Source organism: Adiantum capillus-veneris, chromosome 25 (assembly GCF_014529385.1).
Source record: "Adiantum capillus-veneris isolate H3 chromosome 25, ASM1452938v2, whole genome shotgun sequence".
Taxonomy (NCBI): domain Eukaryota; kingdom Viridiplantae; phylum Streptophyta; class Polypodiopsida; order Polypodiales; family Pteridaceae; genus Adiantum; species Adiantum capillus-veneris.
Window position 1 is genome coordinate 102,587,124 of NC_140955.1, and position 21,938 is coordinate 102,609,061.

Below are 21,938 nucleotides of genomic sequence, written 5' to 3' on the forward strand. Positions count from 1 at the left end.
TTTTCTTATATATCTACTTAGCCAATTTGCCTTACCCAGTTTCCCAACAAAGTCACTTGATAATAATAAGTGAAAAATGGCTAAAATAGGGAAAATGGGTTCTATGCACTGTAAAATGCTCCTGATGGGTACTGACTGTAATCTGTTGATGATCATGCTGTGTGCAACCAGAGGATATGCAACTACTCAAGTGTCTGGACATGCACGGTCTGAAAACAGACTCACAAAGGTGCCAGAACACTTCCTACGCTAAACCCTTGTCATGAAGTAGCTTGTTCACATGCACATAGGGTTAGATGTGCACGTAACATCCCCTCCTTTTTAAAGTGAGGTACTGGTACCAAACTGTATGGCGTCGAGGGAGATCGCCAACAGCGTCCGGATGAATCCTGGGAAGGACTCTTTGCCAGCCCACTTAGAGTGTGGGTCCTGCGATACTTGAACTTCATAAAGGTCTGCAACGCTTGCTTCTTTGGGCCGGGCCGAAAGCAACACAAAGTCATCTGAGGTTGCGTCTATGGACGTAGGTCCAACTTCTTCAAGGATCTCCGAGGAGGAAAATTCCTGAAACCACTTCCAACACAAAAACATAAACATACCCATGCCATGTAGAGTGACTGGAAAAAGACTATTCTTTCAAAAAGACTGTGCATGCAATATAGATGAACAAAGGGACGGAGTGTCAAACCGTTCACCAAAAACACGCAAAAAATGGCATTGAAATTTGTCTTTTTGATTGAAATCTATCAACTGTGGCAAATCACAATGGAAATGCTGATGCTTGATGCTCAATCCTTGTTGTGCTCTTTCAGATACTGTGTCATGCCAAGGAAGAGACATGGAATGTGAATCCCTTGAATGCAAACATTTCACCTTTTCATGAGTAATCCGCAGACATCCGTGCTCATTCATGAGTGAATCGTGTTCATCGTACAATATGGCATGCCTATGAAAAGGGAACACATAAAGACGGTGATTAAATACAGGAAACCGTCACGAATAAAACACTCGAACAATGCGTACTGACTAATCATGCGCATACATATTACTTCCTGTGGGGTTCTTTAAATCTTGACTCAAGAGCCAAGATCGGTTCTTCTAATTGATCGAATTTGCAATGAGGTTAGCTTCACTAGAAAAAGCATCAACTAAACCATCATCCTTGTGAACAATCACATCTTTATCATGCAAATCATCACGCTTGTGAATAATCACATCTATATCATGTGAATCATATGTGTCATGCTTTAAAAAGACAAGACTGAGAGAGTCTCCTTCTCTTGATTCTTTTCAAGCTTCACCTGCACATTAGAAATGAGAGATGAAGAATGAACAACTTCCTCCCCACGAATGACAATGGGAGAGTCACTTTTGGCATTGAAAGTGAAAGTATTGGCTGGCCAATCAATGAGAGAGTTATGCTCACAAAACCATGGAATGCCTAAAAGCATATTGCATCCTGAAAGAGGAGATACTACAAATTTTCTGCAGAAGGATACTTGTTGAACCGTGAATAGTACATCAAGGCACTCTCGTATAATGAGAGTCTATACCGAGAGCGAAGCCCGACACCTCGAAAGGAGATGTCTTGCTAACCTCCAAGTAGGCTCTTTCGACCAAAGAGTCACTAATCACATCATGCATGCTGCTTGGATCAAACAATATGACAAAACGTTGACCCTTCACATGACCATAACACTTAATGAGAGACTCATCAATGGGAGGGTCATGAGAAACTTGGGACACACTAGTATGCTCGTTTACGGCATTGACAGAGGATGTGGGTTCTATGGGTTCTTTAGATTCGTTAGATTCAATCATAGGACATGTTTTCTTTATATGACCCTTGCTGTGACAATGATAACATCGACCTTCCTTAGAATAAAAGATTGTTCTTCTGACATGATGTATCCTCCTAAAATTCCTTGTGCTGCTTTTTCATATGGGGTGAGCTTAGGTTTAGCAAGCGTGTTAGCTTTACCCTTAGATTCATTTTGAGTGTTCTTTTCCGAAAGACTATTGGAAGATTGGTTCGAAGAGTTACCGTTCTTACCGTTCTTACCGTTCTGAGGAGTCTGAGAGGTACTTTGAGAAGTCTTGTTCTCCTTAGGCTTTCCCTTATTATGCTTCATCTCCTGCGCGAGAGCAATCGCTACCGCCTTGTTGAAATCGATTGGATCGAGTACCTCGACATCATACTTGATACACTCGTCCAACCCGAAAAGGAAAGTGTCACGAGGACGTGGCAGTTATTAACCATGTCACAGAGATGTGGCAACTGCTAACCTTGGTTGTTGGTTTCTTTCCAATGGGGTTTATTTTATTTGTTTTGAGACCCTCTTTTTGAAGTAGCAAACGGTCGGACATTGTATGGCCAATGTGAACGGTAGATTCACCCGCAAACGGGAAGTGGTCGGCACTGGAATTCGTATGGTAAGAGGATGTCTAGGCTCAGAGCAAGATCATATATGTCCCCCCGTCGCACTTAGCAAGTTGGTGGATACTAGGAAGTGAACTCAATTAAGGCGTAAAGTCAAGGTGGGACTACCAACAAAAAGTATCCGACAGTTGGGCCACATTGCATTTTTGGATGCGGTCCCAATGAGGATAGATGGTCAGAAGACCAGTGGGAGCCCAACGGAAGCATCTCCTAAAATTTAGGGAACTGCTATTTTGGGCCATGAAATGTGTTCGCGTCATTACCTCCGGTATGACCAGGGGAACATTTTATAACTCTGCCGCGAAGTCAACTGGGCAACCGGTCAGGATATTTTTAAGCGGCGAACCCGAAACGGGAAAATGCTTGAAAATGCGCCAAGTGGTAAATTCTCATGCACTTGCCTCTTCCAGAAAAATGGGCGCTGAATTTTTAAGCTGGGAAGGCCTCATTATGCAATCTGTCACGGGTTAAGAGCTATGGAGTGCTTCCTTTCCCTCTCATGTACAGTGTGGTGCTAGGAGTGATGCCCTGCACACTACACACTCCTCTCTCTCTCCCCTACGTGCAGTTATGTGATGCCCCACAAGAGGGCTCCTCATTTGACTGATGTACAGTTGTGTGGGTTCATGCTTTTGTGCTGAGGCAAGAGCCTCCTTGAGCAGGAACAGGGGTAGCTAGCTGCTGCTCCAAAGCAGGCACTGGTGAGGGTCATAACCTCACCATACAGGTGCAAAATCAGCGCTGTGTATGTGCTGTATATTTACTGTTTTTCAGCCATACGGACGCCAGGATCATTGGGAATCGTGCCCCACTGGCAAAGGACAGTTAGGGGATTGTTTGGGGCTGAAAACAGGGCAAAAACCAGTAAATACAGCGTGCTGAATTTACTGTTTTTGGACAGGAATCAGAGGGTATACGACAGTGCAAGCGAGTTCCAGCAGGGGAATTGGTTTCGCGCAAGTTTTGGGGCTGTTATGCTGCCGAAATTTGGCCAAATCAAATGGTATCTAGGTGGATACACGTGAAGGATTCCCAGGACCTTACCTTGTAGTTTACCCTCCTAAAGAATAAAGAAATACCGAAAGGGGCGCCAATTTTGGGGCCTACAGGTTGTCGGCGTCTGCTCGGAGCATTCTAGCTTCCGAGCCGTGTGTGTGTTTAAGTGTTAATTCCAGTCGCAGGTTCTCTTTGCAAAGTGCTCTGTGTGTGTGTGTATAAAGTAAAGAATTTCGGGTGAAAGCCAACGCCTACCGCCCTACGGGCCGGTTTCATGGTTCCTAGTGACACAAAGTCTGCCATGCATCATCATAAAACCATCTCTGAGGAGGTAGTGCTCGTGATGTTGCCCCTCTTGTAACTGTTCAAAGATCCTTGCAAAATCTTCATCAACAATATATTGTTCCTTCATGTCATTTAATTCATGATGATAAGGAATTGACACAGCTGAAATTTGTGGCTTTCTTGATAACGCATCAGCCACAACATTCTTCTTACCTTCCACATGCATAATCTGGAAGTGGAACATGGAAAGAATGTTTGCCCATCACATATGCTTTTCGGATAACTTTGATTGTGTCAAGAAGTATCGCAAGGTCTGATGATCTATTTGGACAACAAAATCAGCACCTAAGAGGTAGTGCTTCCAGCTAGAAAGCGCATGAATCACGGCCAAGAGCTCTTTCTCATAGACTTGCATAGTCCTCTCTGGCCCTTGCAAAATTCGGCTTTCATAGGCTACTACCCGTCCATCTTGCATTAGCACTGCTCCGATGCTACTGCCACACGCGTCACACTGGACCACAAATGACTTCCTGAGATCTGGCAAAACAATAACTGGATCTGAAGTCAACTTTTCCTTTAAGAGACTAAAAGCTGAAATCTCTTTTTGGGTCCATCTGAAAGTGACCTCTTTCTTTTGCAATGCGTGAAGAGGCGATGCTATCTCTGCAAAATTTCTGATAAACCTTCTATAGTAGGAACACAATCCCAAGAAGCTTCTGACATCGTGCACAGTCTTCAAGTCTGGCCATGTCTTGATAGCTTCGACCTTTGCGGGATCCATTCTAACACCATCCTTTGAGACTATGTGGCCCAGAAAGTGGATCTCTTCGAGGAAGAATGCACTTTTCTTAGGATTGACAAGTAACCTATGACTGCGCAGCTCTTCGAACACAATGGTCAAGTGACGCCTATGCTCCTCTTCATTCTTCGAATACACAATCATGTCATCGAAGAATGTTCCAACAAACTGTTGATGCGAGCGGAAAATCCGGTCCATCATTCTGTTGAAAGTGGCAGGAGCATTTGTTAGCCCAAACGGCATCACTAGAAACTCATAAAGACCAAATGTTGTTCTAAACGCAGTCTTGTGCACATCCTCTGGGCTTATACCAATCTGATGGTACCCATTCTTAAGGTCTACCCTGCTGAAAATTGCAGCACCCTCTAAACGATCGAGAATATCATCAATGCGAGGAATAGGAAACCTATTCTTGATGGTATTCTTATTCAACGCACGGTAATCAATACACATGCGCCATGAGCCATCCTTCTTCTGCACTAGGAGCACTGGGGAGCAAAAAGGTGAAGAACTAGGCTCGATAAGCCCCTTCTCTAATAACTCCTCAATTTGGCCCATAATCTCTTTCTGCTGCGCCGCACTAACCCTGTAGGGAGGTCTATTTGGTGGGCTACACCCTGGCACCAAATCTATCCGATGGTCCTCAGGTCTCTCTGGCGGCAATTGTGACGGTAATGAATCAGAAAAACAGTCACTAAACTTTTGCAAAAATGCTGACCTTTCTTTATCTAACACAGATAAATTTGACTGACCATTATCTGAGACATCACGTGCAAAAATCAGGTACACAGAAAGATGATTCTTTATTACAGAAGTGATAGCAAAAGCAGATACAATAGGGACTGACTCTCCTTTAAGCTTTACATCCAAGATGTGAGTTTTGCCCCTATGCTGTACAGTGATCTTTTTGTTGTAGGCATCCAAGACTCCATGCACTCGGAACATCCACGGGATCCCCAACAAGGCGTCACAACCTTCCAGCGGCATGATGTAAAACTCTTCAGTGTCCACATAGGACTGAATATGCAGACGCAGTTTTCCAATGATGGGAGTAACACACTCTGAGTGGCCAGGACATGCCAACCCTGCCTCTGCGGTGTACCCCATCTCTTCAGCTCTGATGCCCAGCTTCATAGCTAACTCTGGTGAGATAAAGTTGGCTTTGGCACCTGGATCAAAGAAGATGAGTGCCGTCTGATCCCTAACTTTACCCCATGCCCTGCATAACTCACTGGCATCTGTGCTGGGCCTGTCACCCACCATGTCTGGCACTAAACCTACCGTGGGTTTAGGCTTCTTGCCTTTCTGGTCTTCTTTATCCTCTGAGTCAGCTGGCCTTTTCCTTTGTGGACAATTGATAGAAATATGACCAGGCTGCTCGCATATAAAGCATTTGTTCTCAGCCATTAGGACCTTCTTTTCCTCGAGCGACTTGCGCACAAAAGGCTTCCTTTTCTGTTTCTTTGCCTGCGCTCCAGAAGTCCCAGCTGAATCCTTGTCTTTGGTGGCCTGTTCTGACCCCTGTGACACATCAGGAGCCGTTTTCACAAAGGGCTTCTTCGCTGAATTTTTCTTTTGCTGCCCTCCTTTATCACTGCTCAGAAATCCACTGTCCTCTCCTTTCAACAGGGCAAGACCAGTGTTTGCAACTTCCATAAGCTGAGTAAGGGTAGCCACTCTATTCTTTGTACAGTAATCACGAAGCCCTTTAGGCAACCCACAACAGTACTTCTCTATCTGCTCTGTCAATGGCACAAATCTGTAGGAGGTCACTGAGAGTAACGCTTTACAAAACCTCCTATTATACTCCAGCAAGCTCTTGCACGAAGCTGAAGTAAGCTGGTGCCAATCTGTCAGGACATCGGCTTCAAATTCATTTGATAGCCAAGCAGATGCAAACATTTGCTTGAAGTAAACCCAAGTGGCGGGTGCCTGTCCTTGCATTAACAATGTCGTCCACCATGTAAGCGCATTGTCCTTTAAGAAAGTGGCAGCTTTCCTAACCTTCGAGGCCTCTGTAAAATTCCCTCCCGCATAAGCTGTATCAAACTGCTGGAGGAAAGTGAGGGCCTTTGTCTTATCCTCGAAACCACTAAAAGGTACTGAACTTTACCGCTGCACCACCTTCTTTGTAAGCCTTCGGCTTCTCTAGTGCCCCCAAGTTGTCATACGGAATGGTCTGCAACATGGGCACTGTACTAGGCATGATCGGCACGCCTTGGCCATTCACATTTTGCGTAATAGGTGCGATATCTGGCTGCTGTCCAGAAAAACCAGCCATGCCAAAATGACCCTGTGGCACCCCAAACTGGCCCTGGTTGCCGTGGAAACCTTGCTGCATGCCGATAGTACCATACATGGGGTTTGGCATGATGCCTTGCATACCCCCGAACACTGTTCCTAGCATGTACGGCTGACTTCCAGGCGCATAACCAGCCATACTTTGGAACACTGATCCACCCCCGAAATACCCAGGATGTACCGTGGGTGGTGGAAAAACTGAGTGCATAGCCTGGTATCCAGCTCCCTGTCCATTCAAGACAGCATGCTGGCTCTGAAAGGTGGCGGGCTGAACTGGCATAACCTGTGGAATAGGCGTTCTAGCCACCTGTTCAAGCACGGGAGAAACCTGCTTTGGAGCCCCCGACTCTGCAACATGCGAGTGTTCCCTTTCTTCCTGCGCCTCATGAAGTACCTAGGCTTGAGCTTCAACAAGCTCCGTACGCGGCGTAGGTTGCCTATTTTGCTGTTGCACTGGTGGCGCTTGCAAGAATTCCATAAACCTCGGATTCTGCACCAGCTGCGAAAAGACATTCACCGCGGCAACTAACTGAGTCTTAAACGCATCATCCTCAAGTTGCCCTGTCATAAAGCCCTGTACTACTGGAGGGACATTCACGTTGACAGGAGGTACAGACTGACGTGGCCGTGAGCTCTCGCCAATCTCAAAAACCATAGGAATCTCCTACCTGTCCTTTGGAGAGGAACCCTCTTCCATAATTCCCTGCCCCTTGTCGGCCATAGTGTAATCCCCGCGTTCTTGCACTGTGTGTCTTTACCCTGAACAATCCAAGCTCACTCTTTGAGGAAAAAGTGATTGATATCCCACCGTATGCAGGGCATCGTGGCATTGATGCAACAGTTAAAGCGGTAGAGACGTTCTTCTATTGGCCTACCTTGAGGAGAGATGTGGATGCCTTTGTGCGAGCATGCATAGTTTGCCAAAAGGTCAAGTTTGACAGGCAAAAGGCACCAGGGTTGTTACAACCACTGCCGATTCCGGATAAGCCATAGGAAAGCATTGCTATGGACTTTATCTTTGATCTTCCAAGGACACCAACAGGGAATGATGGTATATGGACCATTATCTGCAGGTTCAGCAAGCAGGCCCATTTTATCCCTGTCAGGAAGAAGATAAAATCTAATCAAATGGCACACTTGTTCATGTACAATGTGTTTAAGTACCATGGTATGCCACAATCGATTATCAATGATCGTGATCCTCGCCTGACCAGTTTGTTCTGGAGAGGATTGTTTGAGAACATGGGTACTACGCTCAAGTTCTCGTCTTCGTTTCATCCACAAACTGATGGACAGTCAGAAGAGACCAATTCTATTGTCTTAGATCTGTTGAAATGCTATGTGTCAGATAATAAGGGCAAGTGGGAACAGTATTTGCCTATGCTTGAGTATGCGTACAATAATACGGTGCATTCGTCTACTGGCAAAGCACCTTTTGAAATTGTTGAAGGCGGCAAAAAGGTTCCTCCCATTTTGCATACAAAGGACAAGATCTTTGAGGCAGATCGATATGTTGAGAACATGGATGAGATGTATAAGAAGATTAAAGTTGCCTAGGAGAAAACTCAGGCAAAGCAGAAAAAGGCTGCTAATCGTCACCGTCGTGAATTGCTGTTATCACCTGGTGATTGGATTCTGTTAAGGTTCGAAAAGGCAAGGTTAAAGAAGATGAAGGGCAAGGAACGGCTGTTTCCTAAGCTCAGCATGCGTTACTATGGGCCTTTTCAAGTGCTTGACAAGATCAACGATATGGCTTACAGGCTGAAATTGCCTGATGCGTGGAAGATTCATAATGCGTTTCACGTGAGTCTTCTAAGACCCTTCGTGGGTGATGTGCCAGAAGATATGCCAGTTGAGGATCAGCCAGAAGTTGAGGAACTTGATGAGATCCTGGTACCTGAGCAAGTTTTGGCACATAAGAACAGAAAAGTTAAAGGACAAGTTGCAAGACGTTATTTGGTGAAGTTCAAGAACTATCCACCTATGGATACAAAGTGGATGGAAGAGCATGAACTGTCAGAGTCACCAAATGTATTGCAGCTCTACCTTGAAGCCTTTGGGTTACAGCCTACTTATGCCCCAACCCAACGTGTGCAAAGAAGGGGTAATGATAGAGCTAGTACATTAAATGTACATATGAATTTAGTGCCATAGATAGAAATGGCAAAAGTATGAAGGCCTCATTAAGTCATTTGTATCTATGTATGTTACGACCTTTCTTGCGGATACATGCGATGATAAAAGAGTGTTGATAGCACAAGATCATCAGTGGCGTGTATTTATGGAATGCAATCGAGGACGTTTGCGATTTCAAGAGGGGGGTATGTCACGAGGACGTGGCAGTTATTAACCATGTCACAGAGATGTGGCAACTGCTAACCTTGGTTGTTGGTTTCTTTCCAATGGGGTTTATTTTATTTGTTTTGAGACCCTCTTTTTGAAGTAGCAAACGGTCGGACATTGTATGGCCAATGTGAACGGTAGATTCACCCGCAAACGGGAAGTGGTCGGCACTGGAATTCGTATGGTAAGAGGATGTCTAGGCTCAGAGCAAGATCATATAGGTCCCCCCGTCGCACTTAGCAAGTTGGTGGATACTAGGAAGTGAACTCAATTAAGGCGTAAAGTCAAGGTGGGACTACCAACAAAAAATATCCGACAGTTGGGCCACATTGCATTTTTGGATGCGGTCCCAATGAGGATAGATGGTCAGAAGACCAGTGGGAGCCCAACGGAAGCATCTCCTAAAACTTAGGGAACTGCTATTTTGGGCCATGAAATGTGTCCGCGTCATTACCTCCGGTATGACTAGGGGAACATTTTATAACTCTGCCGCGAAGTCAACTGGGCAACCGGTCAGGATATTTTTAAGCGGCGAACCCGAAACGGGAAAAGGCTTGAAAATGTGCCAAGTGGTAAATTCTCATGCACTTGCCTCTTCCAGAAAAATGGGCGCTGAATTTTTAAGCTGGGAAGGCCTCATTATGCAATCTTTCCCAGGTTAAGAGCTATGGAGTGCTTCCTTTCCCTCTCATGTACAGTGTGGTGCTAGGAGTGATGCCCTGCACACTACACACTGCTCTCTCTCTCCCCTACGTGCAGTTATGTGATGCCCCACAAGAGGGCTCCTCATTTGACTGATGTACATTTGTGTGGGTTCATGCTTTTGTGCTGAGGCAAGAACCTCCTTGAGCAGGAACAGGGGTAGCTAGCCGTTGCTCCAAAGCAGGCACTGGTGAGGGTCATAACCTCACCATACAGGTGCAAAATCAGCACTGTGTATGCGCTGTATATTTACTGTTTTTCAGCCATACGGATGCCAGGATCATTGGGAATCATGCCCCACTGGCAAAGGACAGTTAGGGGACTGTTTGGGGCTGAAAACAGGGCAAAAACCAGTAAATACAACATGCTGAATTTACTGTTTTTGGACAGGAATCAGAGGGTATACGACAGTGCAAGCGAGTTCCAACAGGGGAATTAGTTTCGCGCAAGTTTTGGGGCTGTTATGCTGCCGAAATTTGGCCAAATCAAATGGTATCTAGGTGGATACACGTGAAGGATTCCCAGGACCTTACCTTGTAGTTTACCCTCCTAAAGAATAAAGAAATACCGGAAGGGGTGCCAATTTTGGGGCCTACAGGTTGTCGGCGTCTGCTCGGAGCATTCTAGCTTTCGAGCCGTGTGTGTGTTTAAGTGTTAATTCCCGTCGTAGGTTCTCTTTGCAAAGTGCTCTGTGTGTGTGTATAAAGTAAAGAATTTCGGGTGAAAGCCAACGCCTACCGCCCTACGGGCCGGTTTCAGAAAGCCTCTTTGCGCTCATCATCCGATTTGCGTAATTGGGTGCCGAGCTGCAAAACACGGTTAGAAAAAGACATGACTGGCATACCATTCTGCTTGAGATTGCGCCAATCTTCTTTCAACGGCGCGAGGTGCTATGGTTGCATAAACCGCGCCTTGAGCTTGTCTTGGAAGTCGGCCCAATTGAAGGAAAGGGGCACGCCTTCGTTGGCTTCCTCTAGGTGCGCGGTCAACTGTGCCTCTTGCCATGCGTGATACCAATTAATGGCATCACCGGCAAGGTACATGGCCGCCGCTAAAACCTTGCTATTCCCTCTCTTCTTAGTTGTCGCAAAATAAGCATTAAATTGATACAACCAAGAATGAATAATGCTAGCATCCATCTTACCGTCATTCTTACTGAATGTCAACTTCTCGGTGACAGGGTTGTTGGAGTCCGAATCTCGGCTTGCGCCACTTGACGAACCACCAACATCTTTGGCCGGCTCGGGTTTCGAGGTGAGTACTGTTGGGTTAAAGGCCCTAAATGACCACCATGTTGTACTTTAATGTACATTCTATACTTTGTCCAGGTTCACATTAAACCTGGACCAATTTTTAAAGGTCACTAAAATAATAAGTGGGAACCCCACAAAGCCCAATCGTGGGTTTCCCAAAAACGTACGAACTCTCTCTCTGTCTCTATCTTCGAATGCTAGCGCTCCTTCTCTGTGCACTCTTGCCTCCTGCTTCTTGCCCCAATCCTGCACTACATCGTGACGCGTACCTATCGGTACCCGCTACTTCGTGCTTTCAACTGGTATCAAAGCCCTAGGGTTTCAAAACAGTCTTGCGCAGTCTGCTGAACAGCAAGTTAAATTTGCTCTCCCGCGATCAATTTCGCTTCCATCACGAAGCCCCTTGCTTCCGAGGTCGAAAAGATCACCAAAACTGTCAAAAAAGCCCAAAACAGGCTGTTTTCAGGTCAATAAAACAGGTGATTTACAAGTTATTACAGGTCAAAACAGCAATACGCAGGTGTACCAAAGTTGTGGGATAACATGTATGATGTTTGTCGCGACAAATTGAGTGAAAAGCTGAGCACAAGTGCTTGAAATTGCACATTTCAGCTGAAATTTCAGATTTGGACTGTTTCATGTAAAGAAACTGTGGCTCTTTGTATGCGAAGTCTTGTGGTTGCTACTATTTGCTGAAATTTTCAGTCTATTGCATCTCTCTTGTATACACACTTGTGATTGAGTTAAGATGGCTCCTTCCTCTTCCGCATCTGACACTAAAATTTTGATGGAGATCAAACAGTTCGATCGTCAAGGCTTCGATCTTTGGCAAGAACGCATGCAAGGTATCCTTTTCTTAAAGGATTGTGAAGATACATTGGAACAGAATAAGCCACCAAGTTTGTCTGACGAAGAGTGCGCCAGGTTAAATAAAAAGGATATGGCTGTCACAAAACAGGAGCGTACACGAGCACTTAGAAAATCTGAAAATTATAATTCTTTGAAAACATGAGAGAAGGGAGAAGATCGACACAGTATTGGGGACCAGAAGATGGGCTGGTCCCCCCCCCGTTAAGAGTATTCTTTTATTCAGGGAGAATTCTTATACAAGCACGAGAACCCGAGGAAACCCCTCCGTTCTGTAGTCTTAGACCCGAAGGTCGTGCTTTCCCGTAAAGGGCTTGGGCACAAGGTCGTTCCTTCCCGTGAGGGACTAAGGCGCGAAGCCGTACTTTCCCGTAAGGGACTTAGGCGTGAAGCCGTACTTCCCGTGAAGGGCCTTCCCGTGAGACGGGAGATTCTTGCAAAACAAACCACGCAAAGCAGCAATTCTCAATGCGTATCAACACCTTATACCTGTCGCTCCTTGCTCGGAGAATCAACCTCCGTACTCAATCGTCACGCGAGCACTTGCAAATTCCGTCGCCAGTCTCTGCTCTAGAATCCCAGCGCTTGCACTTCCGGCCCTTCCAAACTGAAACGCTAGCTACCCTTTTATAGGGTCTAACACCCGGCAGGAATAGGGGTCCAAAAGCAAAGCTTGACGCTCCTAGAGAGAGGAGAGAGAAAATCGCGTTTTCTAGAGAGAGGAGAGAGAGAGATCGCAATTCAGTCCCCCCTGCGTTGGTTTTAGCTCTTGCTTTTTCTATAAGAGCCTTGCCTGCTTTATTTTATTAATAAAGGGGCCGGTCACTTTATAAAATAAAGTGTGAACCTGTTCAAACTTTAAAAACTCACTCAATTAGTGAAAACAATGCTACACGGACACATTCCAGGCGTCCCCGGGTGCAGGACACGACACAGATGCAATGCAGACACAGACTCCTCGCGGGAAAACATCTATCCTCCCGCGACTGTTCCTGCTTTTCGTAAAAAGCTTCATTGAACCCATCTTTATTCTTGTGCTTGCCTTCTTACGCGTATTTTCTTACTCAGTTCGGATTTCCTCCTTAGCCTACGGGATGCCCCCTTACTGATGCACCCGTCACCCATCATGTGACGCATCAGAGGCACTCGTAACCCGGCCCTTTCCACCGAACTTACGGAAACTCCTTCGCGATGTTTACCGTCACCCATCAAATGACACATCAGAGTTGTCCATTCCTGATGGCAGTTCCTGTAGCTACAATCTTTTTAACAGTTCTTAGTGCACATAATAAAATATACTAAAAAAGAGATTTAATCATTTAAAAAATAAGAAAATAGTCCAATTAGCAACAATGGCCTACATCAAAATGGCTATCAATGATGACATTTTGACGGACACCAAGCGTTTTGACTTTGCTTATGCAATATGGCAAAAGCTAAAGTCCAATTATGAGAACACCACGCTTGTGAACCAGGTGCATTTGATGCGAAAGTTAGTGAATATGCAGCTTGATGACTCGAAGTCAGCTTCTGAGCATTTGAGTGCTTTTACAGGTGTGTTGAGTCAGTTGCAGGACAGTGAGCTTCAGCAATTTGATGATAAGCTGAAAGCTATTTTCTTGCTTATGACATTGCCAGATACTTGGGAAACATTGGTTGTCTCCTTGAGAACAGTCCCACCCTCACGTATGACGGTGTGAGAGGGTCTATTCTCAATGAAGAGATTAGACGCAAGTCTAGTGGGGAAGATGGCAGTTCTGCCTACAGTGCAAGAGGTAGAAATCAAAAGCGTGATGCGAGCATCACGACTCAAAATAGAAGTAAGAGCAAGATAAAGGATAAGGATGTCCCTTGTTATCAATGTGGCAGAAAGGGTCACAAGAAACCCGATTGCAGGTACTTCAAGAAAGAGCAGGAAAGGAAGAAAGAAATGCAAGACAAGAAGAAGAAAGATAAGAAGAAAAGAGAATCAGCACGTGATTCCTCCAAGGATGTTGAGAATGCAAATGTATCCTCTAGTGTGGTCATTGAGGAGTTGTCAGACGTTGAGGAAATCTTGGTTGCGGCTTCATGCCCCTCAGATTTGGTGATAGCTAATGCAAAAGACATGCTTATCTCGAAGAAAGATGTCATTGATGCATTATATACTCGGAATAGTCTGAACTCACGAATTATAAGAGGGAATAAAACACTCACAAAACTATAAAAGCAAGGGACACAAGAAAAGAAAAGAAAAAACAAATACAAAAACAAACAAACAAACTAACTAACTAAATCACTTTGTTTGCTACGAAACAAAACTAGAGATAAGACAAAACATTATTAACTTTAAAAAAATTTAGAAAAGGCATGCGTAAAATAAGTTGACACAACTTACTAGGTTTAAAATAAGCACTCAACTTTAAGCAAAAAAAGATAAGACATCTTAAAAACTTAATCCTAGAAATCAAACTTCACACAACAACTTCTAAAGGAACACATTCTTAAGTCCTCAAGTAAGCTAAATACGAAACCGAAAAATGAATACTACTACAAACCTACGAAGAGCAAAGATCCAAACTTGACAATATGTGACCTCAGCTTCGCTACTTGTCCAAACAGGAAGAATAAGACGATCACCTTTATCATGCATAGCTTGGACAACAGCTATGACATCCCTACTCACGTCGTCAGTGCCCAAGAGTAGGTACAGGTTTGTATAGAGGTCATTCATGCTTTGAACGTACTCTACAAAACCAACGAGCTGAGTTTCTATCACCCTCCAGAGGTGATGGGCATATTCAGCCATGATAAAGGCTAGCATTTGTCAAGCTATAGTAAAAATACTAGAAGCGCTAGGGATCAAAACAACAACATAAGGTGTTATTAAGTCAAACAATAAGTGGGCTTTTTAGCTCCCACCTTCTATTGAATTTACTACTGATTATCTTGAACATTCCAAAGGAAGAAACATTATAAATAAACTTACTATGATGCAAAAATGAACGAACGTTTTTCATGATCTTTTGAATGAGTATCCTTTTTCAACTAGTAAAGAAATAAGATCGCAAGATTGAACAACAAAAGCAGATTTACTAGAACAAAGACGAGAAAATCTAAATAGGTGAGAGCAAATGACACCGTACTTAGCTAAAAGAGATATGTTCGAAGAAATGTGAGGCATACGGATAATATTTAGATTGGCATATTCTGGTTCGAGACGCTTATCATAGATATCTACTTCTAATCCCAAGGGAGTCTAAAAGATCTTAAAGGTCTAAAAAGGCACAACAATCACTATTTGTGGTACAATTAAGTTCACAAAACTCCTTAGGATAAATTCCTCCGCCTACAGAACTCGAATTCAAGTACATAAAATCTTGAAAAGAAGGAACGTCAGAAACAAAAAGATTATCTACAAAGCGTCTTACATTGCATAACTTGTGCAAATATATTGGGCAAGCATTAGCAAGGACAAAACGCTCCATAAAATCAAACTCATAAGTAAAAAGATAGAAATTAGCAAGAAAAATAGCACAATTGGTGCCCATAGGGATACCAATTGTTTACTTGAAAAGAGAGTCACCGATGGTTATATATAAATTGTCCAAAAGAAAATCTAACCAAGATATGATGTCAATGTCATCTACAATCTTGGTGAATCTCTTTCTTCCTTTGTCTACATCTACATTCTTACTTTTTAGCCATAAGAAGTCAAAGTTCAAGGCTGACTTTTCTACTAGCAATGCCTTGTACCTATCCTTCTCAAGCTTGTACGCATAAACTTTTGAATAAGGGACTTGACTCTAAATTTAAGGTCCTCCAAATTTAGCTTCATGTATAGCATTGTAAAGTCAAAAGTTTGGAGACATAAAAGAGAAGATTTCTCCTTAAGGCTTCTCGAAGAGTTCAAAAACTTTATAACAGGAATCGCACCTACTGAATCATTTAAAATCCAACTTGAATCGGTAGGTACGTCTGCTTCCTTTCGCATATTTTTCCACAATTCATTTACACTAGGTAAAACGGCTTTGAAACAATAACTAAGCCATTTGGAAACCTCGGTCAAAGAGGTGTTACAAGAAGCAGCTATAAATCTAGGCTTTATAGGGTTCTTGTGGAACTTCCAAACGGTGTATAAAAAAGGTAATTTAGGCTGGCACTTGAAACCAAAAGACTTACAAAAGTCTTGATATTTCAAGATAACCTCTTGCATCGAAAGATCACAATCATTGTAAGTTTAAGAGTTTACTTCACCTAACAAGCATTCTAAATAGAACTTTTTGCACGTAACAACAGAGTTATTAGAGCACTTATCTACGTAAGAGATTACAAAATCATGATGAAAATTCCTAAGAGCATCACGATCAGAAGAAGATAAGCTATTCCTTCCTGAAGAAACGTTCCTAGAGCAAGATGCTAATTTCAAAGAAACTTTCTTGAGGACTAAAGACTTCTAATGGGTAAAAACACCTTGAACTCCTAAAGACTCCTCAAACTTTACTACGAAACTAGAAATTCCTTTCTCTATGGCTTTGAGAAGGCAACAGTCATTTGAGGAAGGGAACCTATATTTAGTACCTCTTGAGAAAAGGTCTTTCAAGGAATCCAAAGGAAGAATAGAACAATCGGCAGTAAATACATGACCCAAAGCTCCATTTACGTAAGAAGAAAAGGTAGTTTTACTACAAGGGCAATCAATACTTGAGATTGCTAGCCTTTCTTGCTTTTTAAGATTATGTCCAATGTCACTATAGTTGAAAGCTTTTTGTCCTAAATTTTTCACATATTTAAAAGTACAACGGGATGGTTCCATACCTTCCTCACACAAGAAGGGAGAGCATCCAAAGCTTCTTGAGATCTCAAAATAGAGCTTAATCCAATCTTGTCCAAGTCAGGGGAGGTAAAGATAGTTATCAACAAATCTTTCTTTCCAACCAAGGGATTTTTCAGACTAGGACACTTGGACTTCAAAAATTTGCCTAACAATACTCGAAGTTGAGTACTATGAGACTCTCTTACCTCCAAATCTTCATAAGAGTAGTTCTCAAGGGTATACAAGAGCTTAAATAGGATCCTTATATTATACCTTTCAAATAATTTATAAGAAAAAGAACCCAACTGCATGGCTCTAAATAGGTAAATCAATCTCCGTTTGAAATCCCTTTAAGTGTCACGTGACACATCCCAACCCTATGTGTCCGTGGACAAGCTACACAACAGCAGGGTTCAGTCAAGTCAAGTCAGTCTAGATTAGCAGTGATCTAGCACTTTTGTGAGTCTATTCGTAGACCGTGCATGCCCAGTCACTTAGCATAGATGCATATCCTCCGGTTGCACACAGAATGACCATCAGAATTCCCATCAGAATCCATTAGCATCAGTTCGGGGATTTTTCAAGTGACTTTATCCCATTTTCCCTATTTTTGACATTTTTCACTTATTTATTAAGTGACTTTTGTTGGGTAGTCAGTAGGGCAAATTGGGTAAGTTAATATATAAGCAAACCCAAGTTAGCACTCCACAGCAAAAGAGGCAACAAGAGCTTCCCGCTCAACAGGCAACTTCTCAACAGTACCCCCCCCTCATGACCCCATCGCCATAGATGACCTCTCCATCCCCTTGGCTGTCCTAGCGTTTTCCCCACAGCAAGCATCGCCATCAACCATCAGTTCCTGGCGTTTTCCCCCCCTACAGACACATCAGCCATGCAGCGTTTTTAACTCTGTAACCTCAGCGTTTCAGCCTCAAAAACGCAGCAAGACATCAGGCAACTCAGCGTTTTTTTCAGCAATTACTAACGCTAGGAGGAACTTGCCTTTTCAGCGTTTTTCAGCATAAAAGCATTGCCACAGACAGCGTTTTTCCAGCCTTCAGCAAGAGCAGCAAAACAAGGAAGGAAAGAGACTTAGCATCAGCGTTTTGGTCTTCAGCATGACCCTCGACACACCCCAAGTTTAGCCTCCACAAACGCAGCCAAAAACAGTCCATTTTCAGCCTTGAAAACAGTCCCAGAAATTCAGCATCTAGAAGATCTCAGATTTCAGCCCAAGTCGCCGTCATCATCACCGTTGTCGTCATCGGCATAGTCCAAGTTGCATAGTCCATTGCATACGCATTGTACACCTTTGTGCAATCAAAGAATGGACCACTCTCGCCGACGAGAGTGGGGCCTTCGGAGGAGGGTTTTACAACCTCTCGGTGTCGTATCTCTTCTCTCTCCTTCTCTCAGTCTCATTCACTTGCACGCACAATCCACTCACTTTGTTCGTGACCACAGCACTCTACAAGACGGAAAGCTCTCTCTTTCCCTAAGGACTAAAAGGAACCTTGAGCAATAAAGATCACTAATCTTGAGAAAATACAACATTCATTCCGCAGCACCTAACAATAAGCAAAAATTCTATGTTTAGAAGGGTCATCACTCTCATTTCTAGAGATTGAAGCCCTAGGGAGACCTTGAACTCTACTAGAAATAGTGTTGTGCAAGACAACTGGATTGATTTCAGGGATAAAAGGTGGATCTAAACAAGAACCTTTAGGAATCCAAGTTCTTGTAACCTGACTTGAAGAGAGAACTAACTCGGGTTTGTGATGCCTTCGCCAAAGCATAGGTTTCTTATGGTAAATTGTCTTATTTTTACGTAAAGAAGACTTTCCTTCCAAGTTGAAACCTTTAGGGAAAAAAGTATGCAAATTTCTCATCCAAAACAACTCTTGAGGCCACACTGATTTATAGAACTCTTTAGAGTTTCTAAAATTACCCTCTATGTGCTCAATAGGAAAACAACGAAAAGACTCAAAGCCATGTTTTGTTATTTCCGCATACAAGGGTTTCACACTTTCACATACGGTGCTCTTACTTTTCTCGCTTCTCTTACATGTTCCTGAAAACGGACAATAGCTTTTCGAAAGGTTTGGCCAACATACATCATAGAACTATCATGAATACTATAAATGACATAAATAACTTGAGAGGTATGAATCGGACTTAAAGGACGATCTACCACAAGATGTTTTTTCCTTAAACGCCTCAAACGATTGAGGGCTTTTATGGAAGAACTTGTGTAATGAGTACTAACTAAGACATTCTTGAAAGAAGCCCAACGAATAGGACCATCACCAAAAACATGCAAATTCTTCAAATTAGACTTAGCTAAAAACTTAAATCTTTCTTGATACAAATTATGACTACTTCTAGCTATTGAAAAGAAAGAAGGGTCGGAAAGACGTACCTGAGATTCATCAACATTGTTGGTTGAAGCTGAAGAAGAAGTAAAAGTGTTTTCATTTTTGTAGTAAGGTGAGTGTTTCAGATCAACCCCCGCCTCAAGGCTAAAGATCCTAAGGCTAGATTGGTGCTAACCACACCCCTCATTTGTATAGCAGGGCTGCTGCCAAGCAGTGAGGTCCTTAAATAAGGCTGCTTGCTACACTCAAAAGATCATCGACAATAGCGTGCAATCGAGTGCCCATGATCCCTTGCTAGAATCACTACTCAACCTCTCCTCTCAAAAGAGATATTTCATGAAACCACACAAGATACCCTTGATCCAAGGGACTCAAATTAAGATGTTAGTTTTATTTTTTAGGAGTTTTAAGAGAAAACCATTATTTATTAAAAACATGCATTCTACAAAGTTTAAATTTATATTTTAAAACCCCAAAAAAAAACACCCACAGACACACAATCAAAAGCAAAAAACAACAAATAGATATAATCAAGACAAATTAAAAAATAAGAGACATACCACTCAAACAAACCAAAATCAAGACGAAAAGAAGCTCTACACAATAAATCATGATACAACCAAAATTACAAAAAGACCCATTACTTAATAAATAAATAAATACATATATATATATATATAATTATTATTATTATTATTATTATTTATTTTATTTTATTTTTTAAGTTTATTTAAAACGAGGAATAAAAGTAATACACACATAAAATCACATCGACACATGAATATAAGATCGGTAGTTGTTGGGGTATGCACACCTCCCAATATATCTTCATGAAGCTCAACAGTTGGTCACCACTCGGACGAATACCAAAAAGATTTGCATGTCCGCTAGATGATTGAAAAATATACCTTCATAAGTTCAGAATAGTCTGAACTCACAAATTATAAGAGGGAATAAAGCACTCATAAAACTATAAAAGCAAGGGACATAAGAAAAGAAAAGAGAAAACAAAAACAAAAACAAACAAACAAACAAACTAAATCACTTTGTTTGCTACAAAACAAAACTAAATAAAACAAAACATTATTAACTTTAAAAAGTTTTTAGAAAAGGCATGCGTAAAATAAGTTGACGCAACTTACAAGGCTAATGATGGCCTATCTCAGTCTTGGATAGTAGATTCCCGTGCCTCTTTCCATGTGACTCCATCTTTGGAGTGCTTTGCTACATATGTTGCAAGCAATTATGCCAAGGTGTACCTTGGTGATAATTTTGCTTGCAATATTGAGGGAATGGGTACCATGCGTTTGGCTCTTAACAATGGTCAAGAGTTTGAGTTGAATGATGTCAGGTTTGTACCAGGCATTAAGAAAAGTTTGCTATCTATTGGCCAGTTAGATGCACATGGTTTTACTACCATCTTTGTTGGGGGTTCATGGAAGTTTCTTAAGGGCTCTATGCTTGTTGCAAAAGGGTCTAAAAGAGGTATTTTGTACTATCTTCGATGCAAAGCTTTGCCTGGCAAGTTTCTTGCTGTTGCTAAAGTTGCTTCACACACGGAATTGTGGCATAAGAGATTTGGCCATATGAGCCAAAAGGGTATTGATATGCTTTCCTCTTTGAAGAGGGTTGATGTAAAAGACAAAAACTCGGATTTTTGTAACGATTGTCTTTATGGAAAGTAAAAGAAATCTTCTTATTACTCTGGTGTCTCTTGCAAAGCTAATCCTCTTTATCTTATTCACTCCGATGTATGCACTATGCATGTTAAGTCTTTTGGTGGTACATTGAATTTTGTTACATTCATTGATGATTGTACTAGGAAAGGATGGGTGTGCATTTGTTGAAAAGTAAAGTGAGAACTTTAATGCTTTTAAGAAGTTTCATGCTTTTGTCACTACTCAAAAGAGTGCTAAGCTTAAATGTCTCAGGTCCGACTATGGAGGAGAATATGTATCTGCTGAATTTCAACGTTTTTGTGATGATAATGGGATTAAAAGGAAGTTGACAGCCCCTTATAATCCATCTTCTAATGGTGTGGCTGAGAGGTACAACCGTACTTTATGTGAGAGAGTGCGTCGCATGTTGTCCATCGCTAATCTTTCTCAAGACTTTTGGGGGGAGGCATTGAAAACTGCAGTTCATATTTGCAATCGCTCTCCGAATAGTACGCTGAAAAATGAAATTCTAGAGGAGGTTTCGTCTGGCAAACCTGCCTCTTATGATCATTTGAGAGTATTTGGTTGCGAAGCTTTTGTTCATGTACGCAATGACTTGAGAACAAATCTTGATATGAAGTCCATTGAAGGAGTCTTCCTAGGTTATGGGGAAGGTAATTCGCAGCAGAGATGTAGTGTTCAATGAGGCAAAATTGCTTAAGAATGCCACAAAACCTGATACTGACAAGAAAACAGTTAATTTTCATCCTTCCGTGCCACCCATTGATGTTGAAAAAGAGCCTCATGATGCATTACCGCAAGCTGAAATTCATAATCAGCCGGTTAACCTTGAGCCAGAAGAGGTAGGACATGATATTGATGCTCCTAGTGAGACTGGACAGCCACCTGAATTGGCTGAAAATGATTTTCAACAACATGATAGAGCTGAAAATGAGTTGCCTTATGATGTAGAACCGTTGCCTGAGAATGTAAATCATTAGGTACGCAGGTCAACTCGTTTGAGAAGGCAACCGCAGAGTTATAAAGAGGCTAAGTCATGTGAGTCAAACAGTAAGTGGGAGCTTGCAGTGCAAGAGGAAATGAAATCCTTGTATGCAAATGAT

At 42.5% G+C, this 21,938-nt stretch overlaps 1 protein-coding gene across 1 annotated transcript in view; it reads right to left on the reverse strand.

Annotated features, from left to right (window-relative positions):
- The window catches only part of LOC147425402 (Peptidase M50 family protein), a 63,188-nt gene that overhangs the window by 17,338 nt on the left and 23,912 nt on the right, over positions 1–21,938 (reverse strand). The window lies entirely within an intron of this gene.